This window comes from Protopterus annectens, chromosome 4.part1 (assembly GCF_019279795.1).
Source record: "Protopterus annectens isolate FY-2018-M chromosome 4.part1, PAN1.0, whole genome shotgun sequence".
In the NCBI taxonomy this organism is placed as follows: domain Eukaryota; kingdom Metazoa; phylum Chordata; order Ceratodontiformes; family Protopteridae; genus Protopterus; species Protopterus annectens.
Genome location: NC_056734.1, coordinates 147339044 through 147352170, shown reverse-complemented (window position 1 = coordinate 147352170; position 13127 = coordinate 147339044). Strand labels below are relative to the sequence as shown.

Below are 13127 nucleotides of genomic sequence, written 5' to 3'. Positions count from 1 at the left end.
AGAGCCTCCTTACTGAATAACCTAACCACCTTCCAACTTATAATGGCTAATAGTGACAGTTTTACTAATTCACCATTATGAACCCAAACTGAATCAAAAATATCCACCTTCTTTATTCAAGCATTTTCCTGTTTAAGCATATATTCTGCACTCATTTCAGGTTACCAACAAGTGTAGAAAACTGGACCAACAAAGACAGGTTTGTCAGAAAAATAGGTTTCTGGGTTTGGAATGCCAGCCTTCCCAAACCTTTTGGAAGAATTCATTTCTCCAACTTACCCCAGGCTTAACCCCTGCTCATATAAAGTTCTTTATCCAGGTTTTAAGTCTTGTGTCCAAAATGCTTGTGCCCAGTATAACAAATAAGGCAAAAAGTGCCAATGGATAACCTGTACTCCCAGATCCAGTTCCAGATTAAACACTTTCCACTTACTCAGATTTGTCTGGATTCCCTGCAGTACTTTCTGGAGGGAGATCACAGGTCTTACTTAACCACATCCCTAGGCATTTCACTAGGTTAGCTGCCCACCATTCAGAATTCCAGGCTGCATCTAGTGCCTGATCTCTTAAATTAATCCCAATTGCCTTAGTCTTGGTCTTGTTAATCTTATACCCAGAAATCAAATGAAAATCATTTAGGATTTTACTTGTTCTCAGAGACATTATCACACCATCCACATAGACAGACACCTTTAACTTAATGTCTCCCCATTTGTATGCTATCACCTGTAATTCCCTAATCTTAGCTGCAAGGGGCGCTATATATATGAAGTAAACGAGGACAAGGGACCTCCCTGTCTGGTACCCCTTGCAATATGCAATACCTCAGACAACCTCCCAGAGTTCTTAACTTGAACAATCACCCCTTCATATATACCCTTCAATACACAGATCAACTGTTCAAGAAAGTGATGTGTCACCATCGCGTTATGAAGAAAGGGCCACTCTATTGATAAGGCAACCCTGTCCCTCCCTGCAGAAGATTCTTCTATAATCAATTTTTTTAGGATTGTTATCATGGGTTCACCCTCCCCTCAAAAAAAACACATTGGTTTATACTTAACTAGTTGACAATGCTATATTTTAAACCAAGATTATAAAGTTTTCATGGGTGTTCTGGCTAGAAAAATGAGTAGAATTGTTCCCCAGTTTAAGTCTCATCCACTATGGATTTGTTGAGAGAAGGCAAACCCATTATAACATTGTTAGAAACTATAAGAAGCTGCCTCAAGGGGATTCCTTTCCTCCTTTCTAATTAAATCTATCCCCTGTTTCCAGGAAGGAGGACAATCCTCCCCTCTCCAGGCAGCATTAAAAAATTGCAGTTGGGCCACAGCAATTTTGTTTCATCTATAATCAAATGTCCACTGAAAAAACATTTCCTGGAGTCTTAACTGTACATTGCTCATTAACATTTGCTGTTTCTCAGTACTTAAAACTCTTGACTCAAGTGTCTGAAAAAATCATCCTGCTTGGGCAAATCATTTCTCTCCAAATATCCTGCAATCCTTTCCTCCCATCCAAGCTTCATTTTCTCTGCAGCGTAAAGGTGTTGGTCATATTCCTTAAAAATCTCTAAACTCTCTTCTTGTACCACCTCTTCTGAGCACAGTGTTTTTCCCTTAACTTGGCAGCCAATGCTCAATCCCCCAACGATTCTTGCAGACACAGATTGGTTATGGTCCTTCAGTAATAATCTGCTTTCATACCCTGTCATTTCCACTTTCTACATCACTCTCTGCAAAGATCCCAACTTCTCCGTCTGTTATACGTTTACCCCTGCAGCTGTAATTTCCTCAATCTCTACATCACAGCCTTTCTTTTTGCTCAATCCTGCAATACTATTCCCTTGTCTACTGCTTTATATCTGAATGAAGTTGCCATTTAAAATTCTCTGGTTGATCTTAAGCAAAATATCTCCTGAAACACATATCCTGGTACCTCAGGGTATATAGACAGAGGTCAGGGTTAAACTACAACCTTCCATTTCTTCCTTCCATAGAGAAAAGCAACCATCTCCTCTACTCTGTACATCTCTTCTTCTACCCAGTTTATAGGAGATGCAGACCAAGACATGACAACCCCCTCACTCAATTTAATATCCTCATCCTCCTCCTTTAAATGCATCTTCTGTAAACAACATTATGTCCATCCTTTACCTTCTAAGAAAGGACATTATTCTTTCCTTCTTTATAGGGTTAACCAAACCACGAAGGTTCCATGAGCAGGCATGGATCCCTTGCAAATAACCAAACTGTCGGTCAAAAAACAATAACCTCATCACACAAACACAGGCTGAATAAGCAAGATTCCCATAGTTAAACTTTTTGCCAGCTGACAGGACTAATGTAAACATGTACCTTCTATCCCTTGTCATGTCATCCCCATAACCCTGAAATTCAACGCAAACTTACCAAAAAAGACCTCCATATATGAAAATAGTGTACACTTCTAAATCCCCTGTTCCCCCAAAATAACCATTAACTGCAGAAAAAGGGCACCATCCCTGAATTAATGCACAGATCTGTCTTAACACCTTCCTGGCAAGCAGGCATTTACAGCCAAAGTAACTCTGTCAAAGCCTCTTATTCCTGCAGCTCCATCCCTGCCTTGCACTCTTTATCAAGCCCTTTCCAAGCAAATTCCTAATATTGTAGAAGAAACAAAAGGATACAGTAAGTCAAAGTATGTGCAACTAGTCTGCATTAATGAACTTTATATGCTGGATAGCACCAATGACTAAAAGAACCTTCTTCCTGAGTTACAAATTTCATTACATCTCTCATACACTTCTTTTTAACAAAAATTGCACACAAGGTCTTTGGAATCATAGTAGAACATTCAAAACAGAGAAAGACAGTCAATGACATGACCCTTGACTGTACCAAGTTTGAAATAACTTTTTGCTGCTATAGCAAACAGCATGGTCAATAATCCTTCACCGATACTTAACTCTAATTGTAGATACTCGAAAGAAAAACTGCTCCATGAAAAAATATATACAACTTCGTGTCAAACTCAACCAAGCAATTTTATTTGTTTTTCATTTTATTTATTTGAAACATACTTATCAGCTGTCCCTGATGTTCAGGGATGTCCCCGATTTTGACTCAAATTTTCGCTCTGTCCCTCTGAATCCCTCTTAACACTAGTGCCTTTTAGATAAAAGGTGGTGAATTATAATTAATAGCTGAGTACTTACTTTACTTCAGGAAATGCATATTAATTCACATTCTCTAATTCTATTAATGTCTCAAGTTAATAGAATTAACATTTTAAAAGTGTCCGATTGTTTCTGATTTTTTTCTGGATTTGTCCCTGATTGGTTGAAAGCTATGAATTTTGACATTTGATTACAGGGGAAACTCCAACTCTCAACAAAGCCCAACGTCAGCTGAAGCCCAGGGGGAAAAGCTCCATAAATATTATACAGCTAAGTAAATTAGATATAAACCATACAATTTTATGAAATTACATTCCAGTTAATTAATATTTTTAGAAACAGCACGATTTGTAAACTGAGAATTATGGAGTCCACAAAAGATAGAGCCGTCAGGCTTTTTGGGGATAGGTTCAGTTGTATTTGGTCCTTTACATACCTGGGAGGAGTCTAGGTCAATCATGGACAGAACTTAAAGCCACTGATTCCCCTGGAGAAAGTGCTTGGAAGGACCAATCCCCTTTCTGTCAAGTTTGAGAATCTCTCAGAGCAAGATGTCCTTTTCTCAAAAACCTTGAACACCAGTCTCAACATGGATCCATGAATCATTGTCAGAGCTGAAACTCAGGACAGTGGCTCAACCCTAGAAGCAGTTTAATGAGATCAGAGGCTATTGTTGAAGCCAAACTATGAAATGTCAATGCCCTAGAGGACAGAAAGGATCCAAAGACCTTGGATTTGATCCTACCTTATTGGAGGCAGTATTGACAGTTTGGATCCAAGACTTCGACAGCTCTGACATGTCAGAGAACTCAAAATCAAACATATTAGTCATAGGTGATTCCATCGTGAGACACACTGATGTCCCTCTCACCAGGCTGGATAAGGAAAAGGCCACAATCAGCTGTCTGTCAGATGCCAGGATATGCCACATGACACATGCACTCAAGTCTCTCAACAACAGGTACTGTTATGACTCTGTCATGGTCCATGTTGGTGTGAACGACTTGAGATGTGCATCTCTGGGCTATTTAGAGAGACACATGACGGAGCTCTCGGACTGTGTGTTTCAGGCATGTAAAAGCAGCATTTTACTTTTACCTAGTATGGTGCCTCAATACAAACAGAAAATGATTGACTCCAGTAATTAGCTTAGCTTCTGGTGTCATTATAAGGGGATCCACTATCTGTCAGCCTGGGACAACATGATCGACAGACCTTGATGCATTGCTAGAGATGGTCTTCATCTGTCACCCCTTGGATTTCGGCTGCTGGCTAAGGCTCTTGCCAACCCCCACAGTGCATTTTTAGGCAGCGCCTCAAGAACAAAATTCCCAACGTAAAAACTCCATCTAAAAACAACCTCAAGGTTATACTGCTAAATGCTAGGAGTCTTAACATGAAACTGCACTCACTGGAAGCAGTCCTCACCTTGGAAGATGCAGACATTTGTGCAGTCACAGAGACCTGGTTCAAGGCTGTGGAGAGCACCCCAGCCATACTGGGTTACACCTCCTTTCACATGTTCAGACCTCAAACTGAAGGTGTGAAAACTAAAGGTAGCGGTGTATCAACATTCATTAAAGATAAATGCACCTCCAGATTGGTTAAACAGTGCGACTCCCTGGAGGCACTTCAGGTGCAATTGACTGTTGGTAAGACACCTATTCAAGTCATTGACAGCTACAGGACCCTGTCCATGAATCAGGACACCTATTCTGCCTATTTGGATCTACTTGAGTCTATCAAGATACATCCAAACACCATGGTTTTGGGTGACTAACTACCCATCCATTGACTGGGTAAATTATTTCTGCTCAAAACTCATTTGCCCAAAGGTTCCTCGACTAACTCCAATGCCCTGGACCAGCTGGTTGACACCCCCACAAGGGGTGCCAAAATCCTAGATTTTGTGCTCACCAATATAGGGGTTCACTGTAGCACCCCCACTGAGAGGTCCTCCCTGGTGAGATCTGACCACAAATCAGTCTCATTCAAACTATCACACTTAACCCCCATCCCAGCAGCAACTAAACTAAAAAAACATATCCAAAGCAGATTATAATCTCTTACGGGATGGTATAAATAGCTTCACTGCACCTCCTTCCTCAGATGGAACTGGCAACTGTGCCGAGCTCTATACCAAAATTTTATACAAACGCCTATATAACTGCATTGACAGGGTCATACCAGATAGGCCCAAAACAAGCTCCTCATGTAAGAGCAAACCTGCCTGGTGGACAACTGCCATTAACAGGCTTTACAATAAGAGGACAAAACTGCTAACAGTAAGAGGAAGTGAGCCCTCCTTAAACTGGAAACTCTCCCTCCTCAGCTTAAACAAGCAAATAAGACTTCTTGTAAAGTCCTCCAAAGCAAATTATGAGTCCAAATTAGCTTCTTCAACAAAGGTCAACCATAAGGAATTCTATAGTTACATCCATAACCTAAAAGGAAAGGCCCAGATTTTTGCAGAACTGCTCATTAATGATACCACATATACTGGGCCTGTAAATATAGCTAACTTGGTGGCCTACAGATTCTGTGAAAACGTCACTCCTTTGTCTTTGCCAGGTACCTCATTACATTCCTACCACCTACCTTGTATCTCTAAACAGCAGGTCATAAATACCCTAAGGCCAAAAACACAGCATCGATGGGACCTGATAACATCCCAGGCTGCATCCTACATGGCCTCCAACATGAATTAGCAACACCACTGGGTACTCTTTTTCAGTCCTAGTGTAAGCACCGGCTTCCTACTAGCTGAATCGAAAACAGCCCCCATTATTCCCTTGCACAAAGGTGGTGCTTCCACTGACCCTGGGAACTATAGACCTATTAGCCTGACTAGCCTTACCTGCAAGGCCATGGAGCAAATCATCATGGACCTTATCAATAAAGGTATAGACAATCCCTAAACACTTGACCCTACTCGGCTTGGATTTGACAAATGGAGATCATGCCCATTAAACCTGGTGGACTTCTTTGAGACAGTCACCAAGCCCCTGGACAAGGGGAAATCTGTGCATACAGCCTATCTGAACTTTGCCAAGGCATCCGACACTATCCCCCACTCAGGCATCGACAAACTCATCCAACTAGGTGTCAACTCTTACATCATTAGATGGTCACTAACTGGCTCATTGATAGAACTCATAGTCAAAATTGGGGGAATCCACCTCCAACAGCAGACTGTAACCAGTGGTGTTCCACAAAGATCAGTCATGGGACCTTTACTGTTTGAAATCTATTTCTCTAAAGTTCAAGCAAAAACTAAAGATCTGTGGCTGATGACTTCAAACTGGGAGCAGTCATACAATCTCCAAATGATGTCACCATCCTACAAGAATCTTACACTAACAAATGATTGGTGCCAAAGTCATGGCCTTAAGCTCATTACAAAAAAAATGTATTATCATTCCTTTCGGCAAAAGCAACGTTCCTGCTAACTACCACATCAGTAGCAACACCTTAGGTACGCACTCAGTGGTGAGAGACCTGGGTACACTGGCTAACAGCAACCTTACCTTTGACCACCATGTTTCCACAGTGGTAATTCCGTATTGCTCATCTCATAAGTAAGAGCTTTGCTTCCAGAAAAAAAGAAGTTATTACCTCCCTGTACTTTTCCCTCCTCAGGGCAATAATTAAGTATAACGCCCCTTTTGGTATGTACCTTTCTAAGCATCTGCAGTAACTGAACAAACCACAAAGGTTTCTCACAAGGAAAACTGAAGATCTTCACCATCTGTCCTATTGGGATAATTTGAAATCACTGTCACTTTATTCCATTTCATACAGACTACTCAGAGGTGATCTCTGCCTTGCATATAAGGCAATCTCTGACCCTGTATTATTTGAAATGCTTCATATCCAAATTGTACATGGGTTACTCGCTCTAAAAACCTTAACCTGGTATGTGATCTTAATAAAACTTGCTGTAGGGACAAATTTGTCTCCCAGAAGTTACCACACCTTTGGAACAGACGCCCATTTCATGTCAAACAGAGCACCTCATTGGCCCTCGTCAAACGCAATTTGGATGATTGGATGGCTGACCATAAATTAATTCCAGGGGTTCCGCCTGTATCCCTCTTGGACAGGGGCAATAGGTGCTGATTGTGGAAATAAGGTTAAGAACTTAGCTAGACTTGTAAGGGCCCTACGGCCGTTAGCCTAGTAATTTCTTATGATCCTATGAAGTCATTGGAGTCTAGGAAGTATGAAGCCTCTGCTCTGATGCAGATCTAACCTGGGCAAGAGTCATATCCAGGGACTTCAATCTGAGAGGTGTGATCAGAGAAGGAGGAGCCATTAATGAGTGAAGGGAAGAAACAGTTCTTCTGAATCTGATGGTAGTCCGGTCTGGGAGTACCCCCAACTGTATTTGGGTCCAAAGGAATTGCCTCATAAGCCTGTCCATGTCTACTTCAGTGAGACTTCGAGGAGATCTACAGAACCTCAGAGATGAAGTAGGAAGAGGATGTCTCCAAGGATAATGTGGTCTATCCTGCAGGATTGGAGACCGAAGCCTGGGGCGATAGGATCTGGGGAAATCCCGGGTGAAGATACTTATCTGATAATCATCGGATCTACAAACAGCCTTGACTATCAAGGTTTGCAGATCTTAGCTGTGGCCGCTGCTGAGGGTGTCTGATGATGTGGAGAGCTTTTCTGAAGATTTTGATTTTTCTTTCTCCTCTGTTTTTCTTTAAATTTATTAAGCTTTCTTGAGGACAAAGAAGGGGAAGAAGCAGTAGCCTCAGACTTCCATAATCCTGAAGAGGCCTTCTCTCCAGCAGTGGGCTGTAGGAGAACCTCTATAATCAGCTTGTTCTGTCTCTCAGTGATAACTCGTCAGCCAAAAGCCCTACAGATGGAACACGCATCACTAAGATGAGAAGACCCTAGGCAGTAAATACACTTCTCATGTGCATCTGAATTTGGTAGCTTGTGGGAAAAAGCCACACAGTTTTTAAAACCTGAGGGTTTATCAGCCATCCTTGTCCATCAAAAAAAAGAGGAGGAAAGGAAGAAAAAAAAAACACCACCAAAAACGGAGGATAAGAAAAAAAAAACAGCAGACAGTCTTTAAAAACCAAAAAGTCAATATCACTGTGCATAAAAGATTCTTCAACTTAAATACTACCTTTATATATGAGAAAGACTAAATTAGATGGAGCTAATAAGCGGAGGAAACTGAACCGTAAATGCTAGAAAGGAGAAGTCATCAAGCTCTGACAGCTGCAAATGAGATCTGAGGTAGCTCATTCCTTACACAAGTGACTAGGGGTAGTCTGAGAGCTGTATCCAAAGCTTAGAAATGGCTGAAGCCAGATCAGAGATTGGATCAGAGACCCACACATTGAGGAATGGATGGAAAAGACATCAGAGATAAAATTTTAGTAGAGGAAGTACATATAATGAAATTTAATAAAACATACACATACAAGTATAAATTGAATGAAGACAAGTTTTCAGGAAGAAAATAAGAGTGAAAAAGTAATGCTGAGAAGGAGAGAGTGAAGAAAACAGGTGGAGTACAAGGGAAGAGAGGTCAGAGAGAAAAAGGACAAGAGTAAAAGAAGAAAAGAAAGAACGTAAAAAAAGGAGTAGAACATATCATGAACAATGAACAACAAGACATGACAAGAACATTGGTGAAAGGTACGGAGGAATATTTTAAGGAGTGTTTAAACAGAGGAAAACTAGGAATTAGTCTGATATCTAGGGGTGACCATTCCAACTGTTTGCCACTACATTTGAGTACAGGAAGTTACCTATTGACATTTTTGGTTTGAAAGTCTCTAGGAGACATTCTTCAGAGTGGATGACTAGGCTGATAAGCATTGAGAACGAAGGTGATTTTAAGGCAAGTTGATGGTGTGAATATGATTTTGTGGCTAGAAAAAGTTGCGTATACTTAAGGAAGAAGGATAACTTGAGCTAGTTTAAGGAATTGAAGGTGAAACAATGATGTGATTTGAAGGGCAGTTTAGCTGCATATCTAGCTACTTTATTGTAGCAGGGCTTCATTTTGGGTTGAAGAGAGATCTGCATATTGGTGAGAATGGAGAAGGCATAAAATATAGATGGAAGGAGACAGCCTTTGGCAAGTGTTACTCTAGAATTATTAGTGAAGAATTTTCCTGATCTATACAGCATACTAAGTTTCTGAGGAGTTATTTTTATTTATTAAGCTTTCAAATATTTGGCAAGATTAAACTTGGTTAATTGCAAGAACTCTGAAGCCCACAGACAGTAACATAGTAGAGATATAGCTAACAATACACCAACTACCATGTGGAGGAAGGTCAATTATAACCACTATACTACTTAAAGGTATAATGGCTGTTGTCAAGTGAAGTCCAAGAAATACATAATGTTAAATAAAAGAAAATGAAATATTGTTGGCTACAGTCAACAAGCATTCACTTCTTAAGAAAAAGGGGGCTACTTAGCCCTCTACAGATAAACATAATCCATGCGCTCCCAGCATTCCTTGGTGCATAGCCTTAGGAACGCTGCCCCTCTCTACTCTTGGGCAGCAGCCATGATATTGGCTCCTTCCTTTAATGCTTGATATCTACTAAACACTGGAAATAGTCCCTTAGGTGAGACAGACACTGGTCCCCTTCAGAATGTTCATCTCTTCCTGGTAAGTGTCAGAGTCTTCTAAAGCCTGTAGCAGAGAAGGAAAAGAGCGAAAGCCCCCCTCAAAGTTCCTTCGGACTTCATCAGGATACTACATACTTTGCAGTCCCCAGACCACATCAGCTGAATTAGTGTGGAGTATAACATTTTAATTCTTATACCATTAGATCTGCCCAATGTCTGCACTGGGATAAAAACAGCTCTCTTACACAGGGGGTCTCTGCAGAGTAATCCTGATCAATGTAGATTCTGCTTTCTCCCCAAAAATCCAAAGGAATAAGCCAGGTCTCCACAGCTTGAATAAGACGGTCTCTTTCCATTCATAACTGCAAAACTGCACTATAATTTGCTTGGACAGCCACATGGCAACCTCCACATTTCCCATACTAGCCAATGCACTTTCATGTCCTGCTGTGGTACAGAAGACCACTGCACAATTTGTTTTCTTATGAAAAAAAGGCAGTCTCTCCCTTCAATGTCTGTGGTAGCCTGCAACGCTGATATTTTTACATTGCTCTCCTTCTTCATGGTCAATTAATGAGTCCTCGAATTATTCCAGCCTTGCTTCTGGCAACCTTCACTTTGAACAACTCATTGTTCATTATAAGCCCCTGGAGCACTTCAGTGTGCTCAGGAATTACTTCACTGAATTTCCCTAGGAATTAATCATTGTCCTTGATATAGTTTTGGAATCACAAGTTCATTCTTCTCAACATGATAAATACATCCCATATCTCCATTGCATGAGCTCTGGGGAACACCTGCATGGCTAAAACTGTCATGCTGCTGGTTTGGAGTTCACTGACTTTGCTCCTCTTCTCAGTTTTCTGCCCCTTTCTTGAAGACATACACCTTTGTTACTTCTTGCACACACAAAATATGCAATAAGAAAAGTAGTACAGGAGACTTTAGGTATATTAAAGTAATGAGCTGTAGAGCTGCTGAGAAGACATAAGTTCAACTCCACCCCATACAGACAGTCCAAGCTGCGCTCAATTTCATGTGTTTGCATCTGTAGAGCTCACATTTTTGTGTCTTACATGAACATTGCTCACACACTGAGTACAACAGGTTGAACTGCAAAGGAGCATCTGAAATCCCTTTACAAATCACAGGCTAAAACATACTTTGGGATCAATGTAAATTCAAATAAGAATTTCAGTAGTATTTACTTGGCATTTAAAATCTTGGGTGTGTGGGCTGATCACAAATCCTTTTTCAGCCATGTCATAGGCCAGAAGCAAAATTGCACTTTGAACACTTATACTGACATTCAGTTAAGATCAAGAGTTACGTGACAGAATAATTGATGCTTAGTAATGAGGTCAGTGTGATTGGGAAGCTAAGCTAGGTTTCATGAAATATATAAATTTTCAACACACTAGCTTTGTATGCCCTGCATGATGCTAGGCACTAAAATAGCTCAAAGTAATCATATTATTAATACAGAGAGAAATTGGAAAGGGGAATAAGAACTAAATATAACGCATGTTATTTATCTGGAAGTTGCAGTGTGTGTGTGTGTGTGTGTGTGTGTGTGTGTGTGTGTGTGTGTGTTGGGCGGTCTAATGCTAATAGGAAAACACCTGCACTGAAAAGTGAAAGCTAGATACATTCAATATACTGCAACCTGTGTGAATTGTGAATGTGGGTGGGAACAGAACTCCAAGCTCTGTGGTAGCTGGGATACTCATAAGCTTCAGTTATCATTAATTTGCATTTCTTGACACCATAAAGAAATCTGCCTTGGGTCTGGTACAATGTGTTTCCCTAAACAGGCTTCAGCCACTACCACTTTAAATCCATTATTTTCTAGTGTTTCATCTTACTCTTCATCTGTGTAACAGGTTAATGTTTTGTCCTATTACTAGCACAGGTAACTCCTGACCCTTATAATTTCCCGACGAACTGCACCTAGTAATACCATCTAAGGTCTGCCGTTCTCCCATTCTGCATAGCTCGAGTATGGTGGTGGTTAAAACATGCAAACTATGAGAGACATACAACACAGGCTTCAATAATGCTGTGATCTGACGAAGTAGCAAAATCTCTCTTCTTTCTGTCACAATTGTACGTTGTCACTGACATTAAATGCAGTCATAACTGTACAGCATCATGGACATTAAATGCAATCACAATTGTAATTGTAGACTGTCACAGACATTAAATGCAGTCACAATTGTAGACTGTCACATATATTAAATGTAGTCACAATTGTATACTGTCACAGACATTAAATGTAGTCACAATTGTATACTGTCACAGACATTAAATGCGGTCACAAATGTACACTGCCACTGCACTAAATGCAGTCAAAATTGTACGCTGCCACTAATATTAAATGCAGTTACAACTGTACACTGCCACTGACATTAAATGCAGTCAGTTTGTGTGCACAACTTGGCTTTCTCTACTGTCTTCTGGTCATATCTTGCAATATCACTTATGTTTAATGAGGTGAGACTTGGGATGGCCACTGTGGTGCAGTGGTTAGAAATGCCATCTCACAGCAAGAAGTTATCTGGTTTGATTCTCAGCTGGGGTGCCTTCTGTGTGGAGTCTGCATGTCTTCCCTGAGGATGAGCGAGTTTCCTCTGGGTTGTTCCAGTTTCCTCCTACATTCCAAAGGCATGCAGTATGTGGATGGGACGCTCTATATTGGCCATAGGCGTGTGTGTGTGTGTGAGTGAGTGGTATGGATGAACTACAGCGGCAGGGCTAGCCACCCAGCTGTGTAAACCTCAGCTCGAGATGATTGTCACAGCTGAAGTGACAACCTGACCATGTGCAAAATGGGAAAAAGGGGTTGAGGATGGCTGGATGGACTTAATTAAAAGGATGGGAAAAAAAAGGATCATCAGGCTTGCATTTTGTGTAGAATCTCCACCTTTTGGTTCATCCTGCAATCCTAGACATCTATAAACCACTCTCTTTCTATTATTTACTCTACCAACACGTACTGCCGATCTGATATATGTATTTTTGAATTGCACTGCTGTTCCTCAAACGCATGACTTCCTCAAAATATACTCCAAGTATCTGTTATTTCCGTGAAAAAAAAAATCTTCAAACAGACCTTTAACTTATTTTGTCAAATTTTTAGATTACACCACTTTGTTTTTCTTCAGTTTTTATTTTGGATATTGTCTCTTGGAATCTGTAGAAACTTTGTGAGCTATATAAACATTTTTCCTCCTGTCTTCTACAGTACACATCAAGCTTGGTAAATTCCTCTCATTCAGGTTCTGCTGCAGACCTTTCAAAACGTATCTGCCATTCTCTGTCCTGTGTACATTGCATTTTGCAGTTG

General features: G+C 40.6%; 1 protein-coding gene across 1 annotated transcript in view; it reads right to left on the bottom strand.

The window, feature by feature from the left end:
* The window catches only part of PLD1 (phospholipase D1), a 1505857-nt gene that overhangs the window by 896358 nt on the left and 596372 nt on the right, over positions 1-13127 (bottom strand). The window lies entirely within an intron of this gene.